The following is a 22,437-nucleotide window of genomic DNA, read 5'->3' as shown; positions in this document are numbered from 1 at the left end:
CCACGAGGGTAGGACTGAAAGCAAAATCTCTTCAGCCTGTCTTTCACGAGGTTTAAATCCCACACATCAACCTACTGAGAGTCTCCGGGTTTCAATGCAGTGCTCCTCCCAAGTCTGCAGCTTGATTTGCTAAGGAAATGACTTGTTCAGTCACACTGCATGTGAGCCTCTGGCAGTCAGTCTGCTTCCAAAACTCTTGAGTCTCTCTTCAAGAGTCCAGGGATCTAAAAGATATTAAATTCCTATAAGACTTAAAAACATATGGGGGATGCTCCATCATTGGAGACACTCGAGATCAGGTTGGACGGGGCTCTGAGCACGTGATTGAGCTGTGGGTGTCCCTGTTCATTGCAGGGGAAATGGAATAGATGGCTTTTAATGGTCCCTTCCAACTCAGATGATTCTATGATGATTCTCTGATTCTATGAAGCAGACTTACTAGTTAACAATGAAATTCACTCTACAAAGAGATACTATCACTTCTCTAAAGTGGAAAACATCTCAATTTGCATCTTAATAGAAACTAGAGAACCCATTTCTGCTCTTGTGGCCCCAGGACAAGTGTTGTAACTGAGGCTTGGTTGCACAGATGGAAGGAAATGATACAGCTTCTTCATTTTCAGTTGGTATAGAACAGACAAAAATTAATCAGGTCTGTTCCTAGTTGTTGCAAATTGCCCCACAAAACTTGCACCATCTGTAAATGTGCATTTATCAACACCCCTTGCCCTTGTCGTTCTTTGAATCCCCCTTTAGCTCCTACATGGAGACTAACCTTCTGGGTATGTAACCAACACTGATGGTAACACTTGTAGATATCACCAGAAAAATGCAGAAAGGGTAGCAATAAAAAATAAAAAATAGTTTTCCAAACCTGGACCTTTTGATTTCTCAGGTCCAACTGGTGCACTGAGGAGCTGTGGGGCAGCGGGCACACAACAAGTACCAGCACTCAGAGCACAGTGACACTCCAATCTAACAGAGCTGTAAGTATCATAGAATCAATCACAGAATCATAGAATGGCTTGGGTTGGAAGGGACCCCGAGGATCATCAAGTTCCAATCTCCTGCCACAGACAGGGCCACCAATGTGCAGATCCTGTACTATATTGGTAGACTTTCATCATTTTCTGTCCTTTCATCCTGCATGGTCTTCTGTACTCCTGGTTTTGTCCTGTTAAATAGTTGATCATTCTCATCCGTCTTTACTGAAGCCATCCACCACTGGTGATTTGAGATTTTTTTTTTGACCAGAGGTTGATCACAGAGGTTTTTTCCAACCATAAGGATTCCATGATTCTGTGATTCTCACTTTCCAATATTGCTATTTGTTACTTCAACTCACCGAGTGGAACTACCAGGGATTGTGGTTTGGGAATGACTCAGCTGGAAGCAGAGGACACAGCACGCAAAGCCAACAGCAGAAGCATGAACTGCACCTGCCAACCTGTCATTAATGTGGTCACCATTAAAAAGGGAGAATAACAATGCTATCAAATCGGACCCAACTTTGTGTCTCAAACTGTTTATTCCCAAGAAGTCTTTCAGGAATGACAAGCTTTTAATCCTGCAACAAAATTCAGAGCTGATGCCAACAGCAGAAAGTGGAGCTGTGATAAAAGTTGAGCTAGGATGGCTTGGCATGGCAACTGAAAATCATCTCACCGCAATCGTGTGAGATGACAGCTATGGCATAAAACCACAGACATGCAAGCATTCACAAATATATTCTTCTTTTTTTTTTTAAACCAGGTACCATGAAAGCATACAACAGCAGAAGAACCCATGAGCTCAAATAAACACAATCATTCCTTCCCGCTGCACTGTTACGTGCAGCCAAGCAATGCCTTCCACTCAGCTAAAACTCAGGGATTGCTGAGAGTATTACGCTTTCCCCTTATTTTCGGTGGCTTATAGTACAGCTGGTGAAATTTTTCTCTGGATAGAAACTTGATTTATAAAGTCTCTCATCCTAAAACAGGAAATTAGTATTTCATCCCCATAAATGTAAGAGGATTTTTTTTGGCTTTCATGTTCCACAAGATCTGTTTTTGTTTCCTATAAAGGGTCCGATCCAACTGCCATCAAATCTGTAGAGATTCCCTCTGACTTCAGCTGGGCTTGGCTCATGCCCTACAGCAGTGCTACAGAAACAGACAACACCTAATGAAATCGTGTGGTGTAAAGGAGCAGGGAATCCCAGGCTAAATCCCCATCCCACAAACAGCCATGCCTCAGCTTAGATGTGCATTAAATAAAAACCTCCTCGTGTCTATCAAGTTAAGCACGTGTTTAAATGTTTGGCGGAGCCAGTGCTTGGTACAACAAATAGAAAAAGCTATATAAAACTATTGTGGGTATGATCAGTCCTTTCCTTGTGCTGTACAATATCCTGAATACTTAGGGATCTCCACTGTATGTTTGAAGGACTGTTCATGATTTTTATACCACCAAGTTGCTTTCATTTTATTCTTCCTTGTGTATAAAGTAAGAACACTTCGAGTGCTGTGTTCAATTCTGGGCTTCCCACTACACTACTGAGGCACCAGAGTGTGTCCAGAGATGGGCAACAAAGCTGTGAGGGGTCTGGAGCACAAGGCTTATGGGGAGCAGCTGAAGGAGCTGGGATTGTTCAGTCTGGAGAAGAGGAGGCTCAGGGGAGACCTTATTGCTCTCTACAACTGCCTGACAGGAGGTTGTGAGGTGGGGGTCAGCCTCTTCTCCCAGGTAACAGCTATAGCACAAGAGAGATGGCCTCAAGTTGCATCAGGGGAGGTTCAGGTTGGATATTTGGAAGAATTTCTTCTCAGAACAGTAGTGAGGCACTGGCACAGGCTGCCCGGGGAAGTGGTGCAGTCACCATCCATGGAGTTGTTCAAGAGCCATGGAGATGTGGCACTGAGGGACGTGGTAAGTGGGCATGGTGGGAATGGGCTGATGGCTGGACCAGTTGATTTTGGAGGTCTTTTCCAATCTTAATGATTCTGTTTCTATAATATGTTTCTGCCGCATCTTCCCATTTACCTCAGAGGGTTCCAAGGAGGAACCTCACAACTATTTAGCTCATCTTGTTATTAAAAGTACAGGATCTCAGTCAAACTCAAACATCTACAATGTAATTGATTGTGAAATACATAACAACATGCATTTTTATTTGTCTAAAAGCAGGAGACAGGCCAAAAGTATTTCTGTTTTTTGTATCACAGAAACAGTGAGGCACAGAGATTACTCATGATTTCAACAGTCTCACAAGATACAGATGGCAGAATAAGGAATTAAACTACAATTCAGCCAATAACTTGAAAAAAAAAAAAAAAAGATCATTTCTTGTCTTATGTTCCCCAGCAACTCTCTCTGAAGTTAGTTTTCCAAAATGGGAAATTATATTCTAGGGGGTTAAGGTGCAGGTCATGGGCTACTTGGAAGCTCAGTGGCAGAGCTGTGATAGGAACATGAAACTTCCAGCTGATATGAAGGCACTCTCTCAGAGAAAAAAAGAAATAAGCCACAAAACCTTGCTCTTAATAATGAAAGTTACTACCACAACCTGACCCCATCCTCCACAAACTCATTGCGTCCTTGGGATTGGAGGGACTGTAGGCAATGCAGCTCAACTGCTTCCCACTGTGTGGAATGACCTCATTCATGTGGGCTTGAGTCAAAACTCTAACATGCGTCTGCTGGAAGTGCTAATAGTGTGATGCTGTAAGGCATCATCTGGCATAATAGGAGAGAAATGCTTCAGCACAACCTGTCAACATGGATTTGGTGATGTGTGATCTCACTGCAGTCTCTGAACGAGATGGAGAGACCCTGTAAAAGCTAACTGTGATGTTTTCTGCACAAACAGGAGATCCTGTTGAGCGGCATCACCAGCTACAGCTGAGCTGTGTGCCATACCCATCCTCCTCGCTCAGGACTACAGATCTTCCTGCAGAGCTGGGCCGTGCAACGCCCTTGAATAACATTTGTGTACGAATTGAGGAAACACAAAGAATGGCCTCAAAGCAAATTTCTGGCGTCGTCACCACCAAGCCTTCCTGCGCTGCCACATCACGTTTCTGCAGAAGTGCATGAGCACTGTCACAACCTGTTATCTTCCTTAGGTCTGCGCCAGTGTTATCCACCACCACGGGACACGAGAGGAGAAAAAAAACGATGCAAGGAATTTGTACAGGAGCCCTTGGTATGACCAGGAGAATCAGATAACCAGATAGAAACCCACCTGCAGGACACAAGATAGGTTCCTGACTGTGTTTGCGTTCACATCAGTCCCGAGGCACTTCTGATCTGGGAGATTCCTTCTCTGAGATAAACCAAAGGCTCCGAGCAGGAGACAACGCAGTATCTTGTTCCTAATGACCGACCTGCAGACCATGGAGTTTGCTAAAAGTGACTCGTTATTTTTATACCACTGGGATGACATTTCAAATAATTATTTTAATTATGGCAAAACACAGTTCAGTGAAGCAGTTAAGCACATTTGTAAGGCTAACATTCAGTATTTAAGTCCCTTCTTCACCAGTGCTTTGCTGAAATGATATGTAAAACATCAGTCCATGAAGAGCAGTTACACAAATACTCACTTTGGAATGTTTTCTTTTTCCTCTCCTTTTGATTTTTTCAATAAACAGTCACATCCAAAGTTCAAATTTCAGTTCAATGCAGTGAATACTTCTATGACGTGCTCAAATATAGTTCCTTCACGCCCAGGAGGGCTTCTTTTTCTACCCAGAGCTTTTGCTGGTGGCAGGACCAGAACAGCAATCATAGCCCATAGAATGCTTTTTCCTTGTTGATAGTTGTTGCCCTACGAGAAGAAAGCAATTCCCAGATAATGAGCAAACTCTCATCCAGTATCTTGAATCAAGTTTTGGATCAAGGAGGCAGTGAGTTATAGCTGATTACCTTTTCAAAGTAACTCATACAACAGCCCTGGGGGAAAGCTTGCATTAGGACAACATTTTCAATATGCAAATAGTTTGATACCTTGAAAAATAGCAGTGTTGCTAACATTTGGCCCGGTGAAGGAAAAAATGCATTAATTTGCCCAGGCAACTGACTCTAAAACAGTGTATAAATAGCCCTTTGCATTAATTCAAAGTGAAATATCAGTGTTTCATAATTTATGATAGTATGCTGAGATTCAGCTTCAATAGCTCACTATGGGTTCAGTTAGCATCAGGTCTAAAGCCTGCCCTCCTGTCTCCTGAACCTTGAATCTTTGGGGGAACCTTTTCTTTCTGCTTGGATTTATTTTTATTTACATTAGCTGAATTATTGATGACCATTTCAACGTAAATTACTGAGTTAAGAAAAAGTGAAACACTCCGTTGTCGTCGTGGTTTATTCACATCCTTTCGAATCTGATCATCTTGGCATGGAAATGAGGAGAGATTCTTCTTGCAACTCAGGATGTGGGAACCTAAAAGCTGCTTCCTGGTCTGGTTCTGAAGAGCATGATGGCATTATTAATCAGACATGATAGTGATATGCTTCCAACAGTCATTTATCTTTTTTAAAAATAAAGAAATTTTTGGAGTTTGATCTCAACTTGTTAACCAATTTGGGCAGCTCAGCCATCCTGCTCCCCATCCTCCTCCACGGTGGTGTAACTCCACTGAGCCTTACAGATAAGGGACTACAAAATGGTGGCATGGGAGCCAACGCCATTCCTTCTGTCCCCGTTATTCCTCAAGCATGAGCTGGGAACCACTCACTCCTTGAGAAGAAATATGGTAATGGAATTGATCCCAGAGCAACATGTGTGAAATGGTCTTGCTAATCAACAGAGCTTGCTCTCTACTGGAAGAAGCTTAAGCAGAACAACAGACATAATTACCACACTGGTAGGATTGATTAATAAGGAAAACTGCATTAACTACTTCTACTAATACCCATTAGCAATTACACATCGTAACATTCACTAAACACATGTGTAAATAGTGCTCCTAAGTGACAGCGAAGGGTGCCTGAAGGGTGCAACGTGATGTTAGTGTCGTTTTCTGCTTGCATGGGTTTTGTATTGCAAGAACAATCTCTACATTGGGTAAGAAAAACGGTAGGAGGGAGTCGGGATGGGAGGAGGACCTTGGGAAGGCACCATTAGTGCTAGCTGAGAGCACCTTTCTTCCCATGATAAGGATTGCTGCTGTGGGGCTTTCCAAGTAACACGGTTTGCATTTTGGATGTGACCATTCAGCTATGAGTGCAGTGAATAATTTTAATGCAACAGCACCCAGCACTCCCAAAATACTGCTCCAAAGATGATTCTGTGTGTAATCTGTGTTTTCTGGACTCCACGTGCAATTACCAAGCATTATTTTTAGCCTGGGTTTCAGGAGAGTTGTGTTCATCTCTTGGCTCTGCCACAGACTTCCTACATGACCTTGGGCAAATCAGTTTCTTTCTCAGCACCATCTGCAGCATTATACATTTTCCTCCCACTCTGAATTTGTCTCGCCAATGTGGATCGGGAGCTTTTTGGAGCAGGACATTCCCTTACTGTGTTCAGTTAGCAACCAACATGATGAGATACTGCTGTTTTCTTGTGACTTCCAGGTAGTTTGTAACTGCAACTGGGGGGAACCCAACAAAAAGGTGACTTCCATGAGCAATGCAGCTGGGTGGTGGATATAAAATAGAATCACAGAAGCGTGGAATCATTAAGGTTGGAAAAGACCACTAAGATCACCACGTCCAACTTCAACCCACCCCCACCATGCCCACTCACTGCGTCCCTCAGTGCCACATCTCCACAGTTCTTCAACACCTCTATGGATGGTGACTGCACCACCTCCCCGGGCAGCCTGTGCCAGTGCCTCACCACTCAGTCTAAGAAGAAATTTTTTCCTAATACCCAACCTGAACTCCCTGTGGTTCAATTTGAGGCCATTCCCTCTCATCCTACTGCTGCTACCCGGGAGGAGACGCCAACCCCCACCTCACCACAACCTCCCGTCAGGGAGTAGTAGAGAGCAATAATGTCAAATCATTAACTCTTCTGTATGTTTTGGACAAAGCTGGAATTTGTTACACTCTTCCATTGCAGAACATCAGCACTTTTAATTTCGGCTGGTAAATTTCATGAATGGTTTTCACATAAATAAATATATACATATCGGTTCTCTTTTTTTCTGGTGCAGACCATGCCCTCCTGCCTTGAGATTATGATATACTTGCTGCAGTCAGAACAGAGGGGCTGGTTGGTCGGCTTTGCTCAGTTATTTTGTAACCTACACACTAAATCACAGTATGGGGCACCCTAAGGGATGAGGCACTGCTCAGGGAGACTGCTCACCTGTGTGTGGGTTTGATGTCTGTGACCCGCTGGGAGGCATGGACACGAGAGCAGCAGATTGGAGAGCCAAAGCAATTAGCAGCAATTCAGTGCTCTTGCAGAAGAGGGGAGAGCTGAGCCCACTGTGGAAGAGGAGAAAGATAAGGGAAAGAGGAGGAAGGGAAAGGTAAAGGGAGAGGAAAAGTGAGACGAAACGAGGGAGGGAAAAGGGGAAGAGAAAAGGAAAGGGAAAGGGAAAAAAAAAAAAAAAGGAAGAGGAAAAGGGGGGAAAAAGAGAGAAGAGGAAAAGGGAAAGGATGTGGCTGCACTGTCTGCATTTCTCTCCTCAGTGAGGCTCCTGTAAACCGGAGTCTGGACTCCAGGAGGAAAGAGCTGGTGATGACACAGGCGCTTAACACAACATCCTGATAAAAGAGGCAGAACTGTAACTTCGACACAAGAAGACAGTCGCTGTGTTGCCTCGCTGGGAAAGCGAAGCGAGCAGCCCTTCGGACAGGTGCACCTCCAGCAGCACATGCACCGCTCACGCAGCGGGACTCGCGGGCAACTTGCAATCGTGCCCGGGGTGGGAGCACCGAGAAGGGGGGGGAAAACACCGCGCTCCGTTCCCTCAGGGAGGGGGGGGAGACCCGTCGGCTCCCCGGGTGGGTGGATGGATGGGCGGGCGGGGGTGGGCACGGTCCCTCCCCGCGGGCCGGGCTGCGCTCCCGGCAGGCAGCGCTGCGCTGTGTTCCACGCCGCGCCCGGGCGGGCTCGGCCCCCTCCTCCTCCTTCTCCTTCTCCTCCTCCTCCTCCTCCTCCTCGTCGTCGTCTTCTTCCTCCCGCCGCAACCCTCCGGCACGGGGCTCCCGCTGCAGCCTCCCGCATGGATCCGGGCAGCGGCACGCCGCGGGGCAGCTGAGCCGCACGGTGCGTACCGCGGGGCTGCGGGAGCGGCGGGCGGAGCGCGGCCAAACTTTCCGCGCGGGGGCAGCGGGCGCGGAGCCGCCGAGCGGGGGAGGTCCGGCCGCGGGGAGGGGCGGCTGTGCCCCTTCTCCGCTCCTATGGTGCGGCCGCTGCCCCCGCGCTTTGCTCCCGTGCGGGCGGGAGTTCTTTATTATCGTTATTATTTTTAATCTTTCCGTTTTTATTATCCATATATTAACGCGTGTTAATATGATTTTATCACTTCTTCCTCGTCGCTTTTTAATTTTTACCTTCTTTCCGCTTTATTTGTTTGTTTATTTATTTAGATAGATGGATAGATAGATAGATAGATAGATATATTTGTGTGTGCGTGCGTGCCTGTCTCCGCTCTTCAGCTGCAGTTGCTCCCGGCCGAGCCCGGGGGACTGTGGCTGCAGCTGCTGGGGTTGGGGAGGAGAGGGATGTTCCCCTGCTCGCGTTTCGCTCGCTTCGTTCCTCCCCGAGGGCTCTCCGCTCTCCGTGCCCTCGGCGCTCGGTGGCTGCGGGCTGTGCGGGGCAGAGCCGGGAGCGTCCCCGTCCCGGGAGCAGCTCGGGGACACTCCGCGTGGGTGTATGGGGACAGCCGGGGAGGACCGGACTGCTGCCGGCAATGGGTTGAACGCGTCTCTCGCAGCGCTGAGTTGTGCTGTGGAAGGAACTCCGCTCCTCGGCCACTTCTGGAACCCCACCGGGTTATTTGCGGGAGGAAAAAAGGAGAGCCTCGCTGCGCTGAGAAATGTGGCAGTGAGCGTCTTATCGTCTTCTGTCTTTTTTTTTTTTTTTTTTTTGGTATGTGTGTGTGGTGTTATTGTTCGTGCCCTCGTGTTGTGGTTGGGAGGATTAAGGGTTGCCGAGTGTCCGTAGTCCCAGATCCAATTAAAATAAACGCCAGTAAATGGGACATAAAGGGAAGTCGGCGCTGGCATCCCGGCAGAGGCACCACAGCGTTGGGGCTGGTTAAAGGAAGGGGGTGATGGGGATGGATGCTCTCCTGTGACTGATGATCTCCTCTGACAGGCTGAGAGAGGTGTGCAGTTTGGATTGTGAGTCCTTAACCAATCTCTGTCCAGCAGACGGAAAGGAAAAACCCGTCCTTTCCCCACGCAGAGGCATTGTAATTTCTTGCTCGTGTAGCAGATGCTTTTCTAAGGAAATCTGCTCTGAGTTCTCAGCAAAGGAATCAAGAAAGGGTGATGTGAATGATGCAGAGTACCACACCGTTCCCTAACCACCGAGGCAGGCTCCTGTGCTGGGCACTCGCTCCTGGTCTGGAGCTGTTGTGCAAAGGGTTATCTGGGAGAGCAGAGCCTGGCAAACAGCCTGCCCAGGTCCCGGCTGCTTTTTCCTATCCTTCCTGCTGACACACGGAGAGCTCAACCTCCAGCTGAACGAAAAGTTACTTCTGTGGCTTGGAAAGGACTTGGTGGCAAACACGGGGAGAGGAGGAACGATCCCTCTGGAGTCAGCCTGCCTGGGAAAGGGCTCACAGCTGTGAGCTCCGCACCCAGAAAGCACCGGAGTCCCACTGAGAGCCAGGTAGGAGCAGGCACTGCGGGGCTGGGAGCGGGGACATCCTCTGCCTGGTCCTTGGGTGGTGCTCGTGCTGTAGGAAATGCAGGTTGGGGGTGCAGCAGTCATGCATGTTCTTTGCTTCCTCACTTCTGCTCTTTTGTTTTTTTTTTTCCTCTTTTTAAGCTCGATTCTTAATGCAGCATGTTGTTCGCTTGTACTGATTGCGCCCCGTACCTGTGTGTTGGCAGTACATGGGATGCTCTGTGAACCACATGCTATGTTACTGAGTGGTTATCATGCATATATCTCTATATGGTGTTACCCCCATTCTCCCTGCTTTCTGCAGTGCCTGACATGAAGGCATCAGGTTGTGCTGTTGCCGTGAAGTTGTTCTTTGCTGACCCGATGCGTCCTGGCTGATGGATATTGTCCAACACAATAAAGTGAGCAATTAGGAGCGAGTTGGGGTTTTCAGCAGCCGCTTGTTAGGAGCAGTTTATAGCTGCTGTTCCCCTACAGATGTATTTCTGTGCTGAATTCTTGAATGCTGTCTGACACATGCCAGCTGCACTCATAATGCTTGTATTTACAGTCAGGTTCTGAAGGACAGAAAGCTGGTATGGAGAAGGTTTGTTTTAGTATCGTAGGAAGTCATAGAGTCATTAAGGTCTAAAAAGACCATTAAGATCATCTAGTCATCAGCCCATCCCCACCATACTCACTCACCACATCCCTCAGTGCCACATCTCCATGGTTCTTGAACACCTTCAGGGACAGTGACTCCACGACCTCCCTGAGCAGCCCATTCCTGTTTTCGTGCACTCAAACTGTGTTGGCCATTCTACCTCTAGAAAAGACCCAACGAGTGATTGTCATGCATGTGTGATAGACCAAATCAACCCATTCCAGTGTCTGCATGCCCCCAATTCACCCAGCCTGTGAAGGACCAGGACCTATCTCTTTTAGCAAGGCGTGCCAGTGCATAACATCCTCCTTCTGGCTGTGAGTTGGAATCTTGCATGATTTGGGAGTGCCTTTAGTTTCCCACTGCCCAGTGAAGCCTTTGATTGCTTATTTGAAGGGTTCCACGACTTCTCCAGTAGCTCCTAGCACTAAAGCTGCTGGCACTGGTGCCATGGTGACAGTGCTGGTTGGGAATTCCAGGTGTGGGAGTCAGCACTGCTGTGGAGAGGTGGAATCCTGTCTACATCGACTTCAGTGTGAATTTTGCCACAGATGACAGTGGGCAGAACTTCCATCCAGAAGTAGTCCTCTCTTCTCCTTGGTAATCCTGGAGTGCTCTAGGGAACGTTTTGCTTTTTGGTTGCCTTTCAGCCTGTCCCTGTTTGTGCAGTGGTGTCAGTCTCTTAGAGTGTCATTCGGTGCCTTTCACAAGCATGGTGTTTTTGGGTGAATAGGAGTGGAAATAAACTTGGACACACGCTGACTGTCTCCTTACCCATGACCTGGGTTGCAGTTCAAAACCCAGCAAGATCCACTTGATAGGACTGCAACGGTGGTTGCAGTTGGGGCATTCTCAGTTCTGCATCTGCAAATTATCAGCTTAGTGATGGGCATCCATTGTGTGCAGCAGCGGTGCATTCATTAATTCAACCCCACTTAGCCCATGCACAGGGAGCTTTTTCTGTGCATGTGGAGAGCTATTCTGAGACACCTCGTATACCCTGCATCCAGGTCGATGTTTTGTATTAACTGACAGTGACAAATGAGAGGTGTTTGATACTTCTTTCACGACCTGGAAGATGTGTGGTGCAGCATATCAGAATTTGTGTTTAATCATTGCTGGTTAAAAGCTGGTCCAGGTTGTGTGTAGTAGAAATGATCATTTCAATAGGAACAGAACGACCGAATCAAACAGAATGCGTTCTTTCAGTTTGTTATTTTCAGTGGCATACAAGAAGATTTGCTGATGTACAACAAAGATATTGACTGGGATGGGGGTATTTGGATCTGTCTTTATTTATTGATTTATTTTTCAAACAAAATAGTTTACTGTGGGAACACTTTGGTGTCTGTATTTCCAGTGCAGATGGTTTTTGGGGGGCTTAGCAGTCTTCAACTGTTTATTCACCCCCAGACTTACAGGCATTTTGTTCATGTAGGATGACAAAATAGAATAAAATATAGAGAAACATGACAGCTAGTAGCTTGTGTCCCGTATGCATCTTTATCCTTAGTGAAAGAGACTTACATAAAGAAAATATATTAAACAATTCTAAAGTACAGCTTGTTAGTGTCTCTCAGCTTGTTTTCTTTGAGAATTTACAGACCTTAACTAAAACACTTCCAATTTTCATTTCTTTTAGATAAGTACATTTAGAATCATAGAATATTTAAGGTTGGAAAAGACCACTAAGATCACCATGTCCAACCATCAATCCATCCCCACCATGCCCACTGACCGTGTCCCTCAGTGCCACATCTCCACATTTCTTGACTGCCTCCAGGGATGGTGACTCCATTCCCTCCCTGGGCAGCCTGTACCAGTGCCTCATTACTCTTTCTTGAGAATAAATTTTTCCTAATATCCAACCTGAATCTCCCCTGGTGCAACTTGAGGCCATTCCCGCTCATCCTATCACTGTTACCTGGGAGAAGAGGCCAACATCCACCTTGCTACAACCTTTCAGACAGTTGTATTGATACTGTAACGGGCATCAAATCAGACCCTGAAGTCATCCCAGTAGTGCTGAAATGTGGATGAGCTATTAGGTTCAGGCACAGTTGGGACTGTCGGGATGCAGAAGAGGACAGTGCTGTGAAAAGGAAGCAGAAGAGCTCTGCTGGGCTGCTTTGAGATTATTTTTTTTTAAGTGCAGATCAAAGATTTGAACATAACCATTAATATCCTTCCCTCTCCATGGTGTCTAAACTGTAAGGACTGCATTCTGTGCAGTGCTCAGTCTGCAGGGCTGAGCTGTGAACTGGAGTCAGGGCTGGCTGTGCCCTGGGCCAGCAGGTGTATTGCGTGGTGGTTTGAGTGACATAGCGTCCTTAGCTTGACTTTTGTTTCACTGCACACTAAACTGGTCAAATAAAGAGTCACTGTGATTGAAAAGGTGTTTGTAGCAACATTAACACTGGTCTTTAACAACTCCCAGTTTCCCTCTTTCTCTTCACCAAGAGCAGACCTTGGTGTGAGTGTTGTAGGGCTTTGTGTTGGAAAATTCTCTGTTGCCTTATTGAGCTGTTGTTGATTTTCCTGTCATTCTTGGTGTATGAGCCTGCTTACTACGATAATTCTACCTAAACATGTCTGTGCCTGCACTGCCAGTCATCCACAGTTAATCAAAGTTCAGACCCTGCAGGCATTTACAGCAAGTTAACACAAACAGAAAACACCAGTGGCTTCGCCTGGGAGAACACAGTATTTTCTTTCTTTCTTCCAGATGCCGCCTATACTAATTGTTTGGCTGTCAGTCCATGAGCATGACTCTCTTTGACATCAAGGAGTGTTGCGTTGGTCATTGTGTGCTCCCTTGGAGACCACAGCAGCATCCTTTGACTGGAGAGCTGCCTGGATAGGAGTGATGCCATGTAGCGCATCTCATACAGTCCCAGAATCATTAAGGTTGGGAAAGACCTCTAAGATCATCCAGTCCAACCATTCACCTACCACCAGTGTTGCCCACTAAACCATATCCCTAAGTAAGCCATGTCCCCATCTCCCGTGGGCTGAAGTCCTCCTCCCTCTCTTCCTGGGTGTCGAAGGGAGTTTCCCTCTTCTTGAAAGTGCATCTGTGAGATTATTTACTTATTTATTAAATGGGTTTAGCATCTTATCTGGATATACATCAGGCTTTCCAGGCTGTTGGATTTCAACAGATGGAGCTGGATCACTTCTGTCTCCAGGGGAGCCAGTGGTGGGGTTTAATGCTGATGATGAGAGTTGGTTTTCGGACATTCTGGATGCTTCTTAAGATTCAGCCTTGCAGCATTTCCACCTTTTAAGCCTGTGGAGCTTCTGAGGAGGGGAAAATAGTTTCAGTGACTTCCTGTAGAGCTGGTGAGAAATGGTCTGTCACCGGCCTTGGAAGTGCACAACACGACTTGTCTCTGCTTGTACTGTGCAAATGGGCTGTAAATAACATTTCTCTTGTGTCTCTGCAGACTTCAAAGCTTATTCCAGCTGTTGGAGGAAGCCCAGTGAGAGAAGGTAGCTGCAAGTTTAATTGTGGCTTCAGGATTTGTACTAAATCAAAATCCAAGCAGTCTGATAAAAATTACAACCACTTGAGTGTTGTTGAAGGTTAAAAGTGAGCCCTCTTCAGAACAACTATTAATGTTTCCCCTTTTAAAATAAAGGAGCTTATTAATATTCCTAAATAACATTGATCATACATCACTCTTCTGCCTTCAAACCATCTGAGCTCTTCACATGATAATGCAGTTTAAATTTAGTGACAAGTGCATATAATGACGGTATAAATGTCAGTTTTGCTATCAGACACATTACGTTCTTTTCAGTATTAGAAGTGATTATGTCCCATATTGCTTAAACAAATCATGGCATCCAGGAGTCTTAAGAGGATGCCTCCATGTTCTGCCACAGGCTGAAGTCATTTGTTGACTCCATTCTCAAATAATTGGTTAATAAATTTGACATTTACATATCTGGGGTGTTGTTGTTGCATTTGTGTTTTTAGAAATGTGGTGTTTAAAGTGCTTCTTGTATCCTCCAAGTGGCATGAAGTAACTGCAGCTCGTGCAGTGGTCAGGTGAGTTAAGTGAGTGATTGCATGGCTGCATCACTGTGGTGTGATCGAATGCAGTGTGAAGTTGCCAGCTTGTGTTTCATTGCAATGACCTATCCTTATGGATTTTCACTGCAGTGCAATGCATATGATGGATATGCTGGCAGTCAATGAATCCTGAGCTGAGAGTTTATGTGGGCTTGTTTTTTTTCCCCCAAGGCTTGCTATGATATTTTTTTAGCCAAAATTCAAGCACCACTTTTCACAGTTAGCATCTTCTAGGGTACCTAATTGCTGGTTTCTTTTGGAAAAGTCCAGCCTTTTCCTTTGTTCCTTGGATAAAATGTCACTTTCTGTTCTTGCTTTGCCCTTAGTGGTGGGTGTCCGTTGTATTGTAGTGCTCTGGTCTAGATAAAGCGTTTGTGCCACTTAGAAGGAAACGATCCTCTGGCAGAGAAGCTGGGACAGAACAACAAGATGGGAAAGAACAACAGTAATTATTACTATTATTATCTTAAGCTGGAGGTTTTCAGGGCCTGGATGCAAACAGAGTGAAAAAGCAGCTGCTACTTCACAGTGGCCAAGAGGCTTAATCATAGAATCACAGAATCATAGAATGGCCTGGGTTGAAAAGGACCACAGTGATCATCCAGTTTCAACCCCCCTGCTATGTGCAGGGTCGCCAACCACCAGAGCCACATCCAGCCTGGCTTCAGTGTGATCGACATAGAGTGGAGATGTGGGGCAGCTTACTAGGACATCAAGGATCCTGGAGGCTGGGGATTTTGGCAAGGTTTAGCTGTTGCCCTGTACAGAGAGAGGGATTTCTAGCTTTTTAGTTTCTGCTGTCATTTGCAGCCTGTGCAGAGACCCGCTGTCCTTTTCAGATGGACCTGGCTTTGGAATTCTTTTGGTGTTTTTGGACACCAGTGTCATTCTTGTGAGTTTCACGGAGCAGGCCGGTTCTAAAATCTTGCTCTCGACCTGTGATGTGGAGACAGAACTCTCTCCAAATGATGTGTGAGCTTTGGATCACCTCTGGTGCCTGGGACGGTGCTGCCTCACGGATGTCTGCTGGCCCACATCCACGTCTGGCTGGGAGGCTGTTACCTCACATGAGTGGTGCAGGGAATATTTAAAGATGCCCACAAGGCTCCTTTGGTGTGGTTTATTGTGTTACTAAGAAGCATTATGATACAGATTGTTAGGAGTATAAGCAAATACCCTGCGTGCTTTTGCAGCCGTATTGTGAGACTGGGGATATGTGCTGCTGAAGGGCCTTGAGGTTGGCTCTCTCCAATGTGTGCTTTTGGCTGTGGTTTGTCTTTGAGTCAATTTATACCAGGAAAGGCCTGCAGTCTATCTTACGACACCAGGATGTGCAGTTTTGTCAGTTTTTCCCTTTCTGTCTCATTCCTCAGATATTCTCACAGTCTTCATCTACAGACATCTTTTCCAATGCCGTTCCCCTCAGTTTGGAGCTGTCTGGTGACAGCTAAAATGGTTCTTGAACATCACCAAATATTGGTTGTCTCATTGTTGACTTTTTCAAGTGTGATGCGAGTGTGGGAAGACAAGGGAGAAAGTGGAAAGGAGGAGAGAGGATTTCAAGTTGAATAAGGACTGCGAGATGGTACTTCCTTGTCTAGTCATGGGTTAAAAGCTTTGAGGAGTGAAGGCTGGGCAGAGCGGTGGTGGGAGGATGCTGGTAGGGGGATGCTGGTAGCGACTGAGGAAAGGAACCTGGAAATTTTGGGATCCTGGACTATGCTAGGTATAGAATCATAGAATTGTTTTAGTTGGAAGGGACCCTTAAAGGCCATCTGGTCCGACCCTCCTGCAATGAACAGGGACACCTACAGCTCCATCAAATGCTCAGAGCCCCGTCCAGCCTGACCTTGAGTGTCCAAGGATGGGGCATCCACCACCTCTCTGGGCAACCTGTGCCAGTGCCTCACCAGGTACCTGGATGGTGAATGGCGAGAAAGGGGAAGATGCAGAAAGAGTTTTGCACCTGTAAGTCTTTAAAGATTTCTTTATTTATCTATTTATTTATTTATTTAAGCTCTCTTAAATACCTGACATTTTTAGCGTGGCTAAAATGACATAGTAAATGGTTTTATTTGGTGTGCTTAAGGGGGCAGTCCTTAGTGTGCTTTCATGCTCAGCTTTTCATCAGCTGACTGTATGTGCAAGCAGAAACTCTGCACAGTGATTCTGGGAAACAGCGATGTGCAGAAGACCTCGCTGAGAGCAAACCAGATTTTAATTTCTCACTTTTATAAAAGTGTCAGTAACTTTGTGCGTGTCTCTTCCTCTGTGTTACTGCTTTATTGTTTTATCTGCAGAAATGAAGAGGGTAATAATAACAATAAAAGGAATTTTACTGCCTATTCCCAGAAGCTTTGAATAAGTATTATTGTGATAGGCAGACAAAGGCCGAAGGAGCATGTTTATTGCAGAAATTCACATTGCTTCTCACAGTAACTCTGTTGAGATATATCCTTTTGGCTTCATAATTTCTCTGTTGTGTAAGTATTTTTTAGCCAAAGTGTTTATGGAGTAAATGTGGTGTTCCTTCACCCTGCAGATGTAACCGATCTGTCTCAGTCAGCTCGCAGTGTACACTCAGCAAGGTGTAGGGTCACACCTGCATGGAGTCTGTCGCTGGCAGGAGAGGGGGAATCTGAGGGATCCTGGGATGATCACCTCTTGTGTGCGTTATTCACCTTTTTCACTTCTGTTGCTCTTCATCTCCTGTACGCTCTTTTCTCCTGGTGCTCAGCCACAGTGAGGCATTCCCCGTCTCAGTGCGGGTGTAGAAAAGCCTTTTAGAATAGAAGTCGTCTGTTGCCTGACTGTTGCATTGCTTGGAGTCTTAGGAGCATTACTCATTTGAGTAGTTCTGCTGTGTATGTCAAGCCTGCATCTTGAGGGTTGCTCTGACACTGCCATCAGGACAAAAACTGCCATCTGTCAGGCAGAGATCAGCCCTCCACTGAATCAGGAGCTGTGAACCCAAGTATATTTGTTGGTTGCTGGTCCCCTGGAGCACTTGGGGGCTCTCTATGTGCAGAAGACAGGACACGTGTGCCTCTTGCCATGGCCATGGAGCATGCTATGCCCACAACCACTCTTGCAAATGCGTTTCAGGGGCTCTATGGAGACTTTCCTAGGAATCATTAAACAGAAATTATGTAGATCATTACTCTGTGCAGAGTGGGAGTTCATTTGCAGCGTGTGTGCGCTGAGGATTGTGGCTGTTCTTGTGGTGTATCCTTGCAGAGTTCAAATAATGCTGCTCTTACGTGATTGTTAAGTTATCTGTAACAGGGCTGGCCACCTTCAGGGTGCATTTGGTGCGTAGGTTGTTTTTATTGTACTGACACGTGTTGCTGGAGGTTAGCAGAAGTCCTGGTTTGTACTGTCCTCTCAGCTAAGTCGTTCTTGGCATTCGTGGAGTCGTTTTCAATCCACCGCAGTGAAGCTGAGATTAGATTTTTTTGGATTTTGGACAAAAGGAATAGTGACTTCTTCTTGTGAGTGTGCATTTCTCTGCCAGTAGAGACTGGATGACTTAATCTCTGCATATATCAACACACTGATCAGGTTTCACAGCAAAGTATCCAGGGGTAACTATAACAAATATATAAAAATGTAAGCCTGGGCTGTAATTTAAGGCCTTTGTTGGTTATACTCTTCTGATTGCAACAGGAGTGGCAGCCAAGTGCTGGGCTTTAGAGTAGTTTTATCTGTAGTAATATTCAGCTGTATGTCTATCAAAACAGCCTTCTAGAACCAGAGCTGCCTGTAGCATGGCATTTGATCAAATATGTGTTATTACAATCAGTGCATGGTTTCACATCCAAAGAAAAAATGAAGTCTTTGAGAGCATCTTCCTTTCAGATGTCTGTCATAGGGCTGAAATTCTGTGAAAATGGCCAAGATGGGTTCACTTTGGGCACATTTCTTAAGGGAGATTTGGCTGGTTCGTTTTATCTTTCCATCCTTCTCGTTGCGTGCTGCTGTGAGCATTAAAGCTCCCTCTGATGAGTTCTCAGACAAGATTTCATGTGATGTGGTATTCAGCATGTGGATGGTTCAGAAGATACCTTCTTTAGAAGAAGGGTGTTTATGGAGCAGTCTGATAGGAATGACTGATAATGAGTTGAAGTGCTGCTAACCTGCCCTGAGCTGCTGCTGTCTGTATGGGCTCACAGCTCACAGCCTTCAGGGGACTCCACTGCACTGATGTGGGGGGAGTTCAGCTTCAGTCCACAAACACTATTTTTTTCACTTGTAAATCTCAAAACACTTCACAAGGAAGAGCAGTATCTTCATACATTACCATTTTAGAAGTAAAAGAATTGATGTACCACTTCCTTATATAACATGCTTACCGACGTCTAACATGCTCATTGGTTTTGCATAGGATAAGAAGGGCTTAGAGATGGGTGACAGATATTTTTGGCTCCCTTTTTTTCTGCTGCCACCATTTTCATCTCCTAACTCAGCTCTGCTGGAATTGAGAATTAGCTGCCACCTCTCTGACAACCAAAGCTTTGTGATTTCAGCCTTAGGGGCTCTTCCTCCTCTTCCCTTTTTTATGTATTTCATGGACTCAGAATCATTTGAGTTGGAAGGGACCACTAAAGGTCATCTAGTCCAACACCCCTGCTGTGAACAGGGACACCTACAGCTTGATCTGGTACTCAGAGCCCTGTCCAGCCTGACGTTGAGTGTCTCCAGGGATGGGGCATCCACCTGGGCAACCTGTTCCAGTGCTATTTGTTTAGCTCTGTCTTTGAATTTTCATTGTGCAGAGTATGTATGTATGCGTGTAGCAGGGAATACACAAGGAAAAAAGGGAATGTGTAAGGGAAGACTGTGTAAGGAATGTGTTAGGAAATACTACTTCTCTGAAAGAGTGGTCAGGCACTGAAATGGGCTGTCCAGGGAGGTGGTGGAGTCACCGACCCTGGAGGTGTTCAAGGAACATTTGGACATTGTGTTGAGGGACATGGTTTAGTGAGAACCATTGGTGATGGGTGGATGGTTGGACTGGGTGATCCTGTGGGTCTTTTCCAACCGTGTTGATTCTATGTTTCTATGATTCTAAGATGAAAAAGAAGAAGAAATCTCAGTTTATTGCCTTGTAGCTTTTGAGTCCCTACATAGGGCATGCCTTAGCTCTGTCCTCAGCTGTGCTTTGTGTAACCTTGGCCCAGCTCCACCATGGTAGCAAAATGAAGATCATGCTGGTTAGCAAAGTGCACGTGCTGATTTGACTCAAGATTCCCCTCCCATTCTTCCCTTTCCTATAAAAAACACTTAATAACAGCATAAAAATTAAAAGTAATTAAATAGTTATTCTACAGAGAAAGTAGAAACTTGGTCTAGACCTTAAGGTAGTCTGGAGTCTTCTGTGAACTTCAGGCCTGATCTGTAGAGGTATAGTTTATGGGTGGTCAGCAGCTGCTAATGCACCTTGCTGAAGATATTTGCTATTGGCAGCATGGGGCTGTTGTTTTTTGGGAAAGTAGTTTTTGGACCATAGATCTTGACAATGCTAAGCACATTTAACTTCCAGGTGGTCTGTATTTGGGAAGCAGTGGTTAGAAAGGAAGAATTAGCGGAAGTTAAAAGAGAAGTCCATTAATGTCTGTCTTTGTAGTAGTAAGTAGGTCAGTGAGCTGAGAGAGACCACAGGCAAACTTGTAGTTCTCACCCAGTGAGGCTATAAGGAAGATGCTGAAGCAGTGGCAGTGATTCAGCCAGGAGCTGCTCATGTGGATACATAATCAAAACTGCAGAAAGCATCTTACACTCTGATGTCTGGTGTCAGTCCTGCATTCCCACGCAGAGCTTGCCAAACCTGTTGTCTTTGGGTTTCATGGATGGAGGGGCTAGAGCACATGAATTGAGGCCGTACACGATTGCTCTGTGTAGTGCATGTGATTGCTGACCTTGGCACAAGACAGCATCTCTGTGTGTGTCCCGTGTAGAGCCGGGGTGCTGCTGTGTGTGGTGGGAGCTGTGGTCACAGGGCAGGCATTGGGGTGCCCACTCTCAGAAAGCCATCTGTGTGCTGGGCGAGCAAAGCACCCATTGCCTTTCTACTGTGAATGCAAGGGTTGGAGTCCAATTATTTTGCACGTAATGAGGAGGTCGCTGAAAGGGACTGGAGTTTGGCAGGACAGAATGGGAGCGTTCTCATGCTTCTGTTTTGCACGGGGAACCTCATTATTTGGTTTCGTGGTTATGAGCGAAGTTCTGGCTCATGAGGTTTTAAGGACTTGAAAGGAGTCAGTGATCATGATGGGATGTCTAGGGATCACGCAGGGTAGTGTCAGAAAGATTACTGGGGGAGTAACTGCATAGCCAAGCTTTTCTGGGAACATCCTGGGATAATGGAAGAGGAAAACAATGTGTGGTTCAGAATATGGACATGTCAATATGAAAAAAAAAAGAATCAAATCTATTAGTGTTAACAGTCCCTTTATGGGAAGGAGATTTTTTAACTTATCTTTATGCAGACTGCTGTTCATTAAGTGAGGGACTAGGATAGTGACCTTTCAACCCGGGGAAGTACTATGAAACTGGGCTGCTATTGCAACAGGACAGGATGCTGCAGGAAGCACAGCTCAGGGTGAGATATGTGTTGGCTGCAAGGCTGCGGCATCCTGGAGAGTCTGAGCAGCACTGCTTGAGAAAGCCTGCACCAGCTGTTGTTCTGAAAGTGCTGTGGAAGCACTAAGGTTGTACTTATTTTTGTTTGGTTGCTTTGGTGAAAATCCTAAACACAACTGTTCAGGAATGTGTAAAAAACGAAGAGTGCAATTCTTCCCTTTTCCAACTCTTTTGGACATTTTTTTTCCATTCTCTAGGGCACAAAATGGAGAAGAAATAACAAGGAGAGAGTAGTCTGCCCATCAAAACCTGCAGCTGTTCATACAGTTTAAAAAACTTTGATAAACTTGAATAGGATACTTTAATAAGGATTGTATGCATGCACTGAATTAACGAGCATCCTCATGAGTTTATTTATTTATAAATATAATTAAAGCCCAGAGAGACAGCAAGCTATGTACCTGTTCAGTTTCTACATTTAGGAAGATCTAGGTTGAAAGAAGATGAAGTTATGAAAATGAAGTGCTGCATGGCATTGATTTCTTTAGATGCTAACAAAGCAGAAAGTGAATGAGGATGACAACAAAGTAAATGTCTCTGTGGGCTCAGATGCCAAATTACAAGAACTCTAAATAAATTAACTGAGACACCTGTTATTTCCTGGGCTAAGTAAGTTAAGCAAACAATTTCTAGAGTCTTCTAGAGGAATGTAAAAATAGTGATGCAGTAATAAAGGGACATAGGAAAATATTTTCTTATTGCATTACAGGATTATATTTTTGGAGCAGATAGTTTCGGCTAAGAAATCATTTTTCATGTATTACAGTTGTATGGTGGAATTCGCTGCACTACAAGAAAGCCATTGAGGTGCTGGAACATGTCCAGAGTAGGGCAGTGTGAAGGATCTGGAGCACAAGTGTTATGGGGAGCTGCTGAGGGAACTGGGATTGGTCAGTCTGGAGAAGAGGAGGCTCAGGGGAGACCTCATCACTCTCTACAGTGCCCTTAGAGGAAGTTGTGGTGAGGTGGAGGTCAGTGTCTTCTCTCAGGTAGTAGCGATAGGACAAGAGGGAATGGCCTTAAGTTGCACCAGGGGAGGCTCAGGTTGGATGTTAGGAAAGATTTCTTCTCCAAAAGAATGACCAGATACTTGCACAGGCTGCACAGAGAGGTGGTGGAGTCACCCACTGTTCCTGGAGGTGTTTGAGGAACATGGAGATGTGTCATTGAGGGCCATGGCTAGTGAGCATGGTGGGGATGGGCTGATGGTTGGCAAGATGGTCTTAGTGGTCTTTTCCAACGTTAATGATTCTATGTTTCTGTGTAGGTATAATC

General features: G+C 45.6%; 1 protein-coding gene across 11 annotated transcripts in view; it reads left to right on the top strand.

Annotated features, from left to right (window-relative positions):
- The first annotated feature begins 7,989 nt into the window (after window positions 1–7,989).
- FAT3 (FAT atypical cadherin 3) overlaps window positions 7,990–22,437 on the top strand; it is a 420,810-nt gene continuing 406,362 nt past the window's right edge. For all 11 annotated transcript variants that reach the window (XR_006931334.1, XR_006931335.1, XM_046900013.1 and 8 more), the window contains exon 1: window positions 7,990–8,209. The gene's annotated coding sequence lies outside the window, so the exon portion shown is untranslated. The remainder of the gene's footprint in view (window positions 8,210–22,437) is intronic.

This window comes from Gallus gallus, chromosome 1 (genome assembly GCF_016699485.2).
Source record: "Gallus gallus isolate bGalGal1 chromosome 1, bGalGal1.mat.broiler.GRCg7b, whole genome shotgun sequence".
Lineage (NCBI taxonomy): Eukaryota > Metazoa > Chordata > Aves > Galliformes > Phasianidae > Gallus > Gallus gallus.
This window is presented reverse-complemented; position numbering and strand designations above follow the sequence as displayed.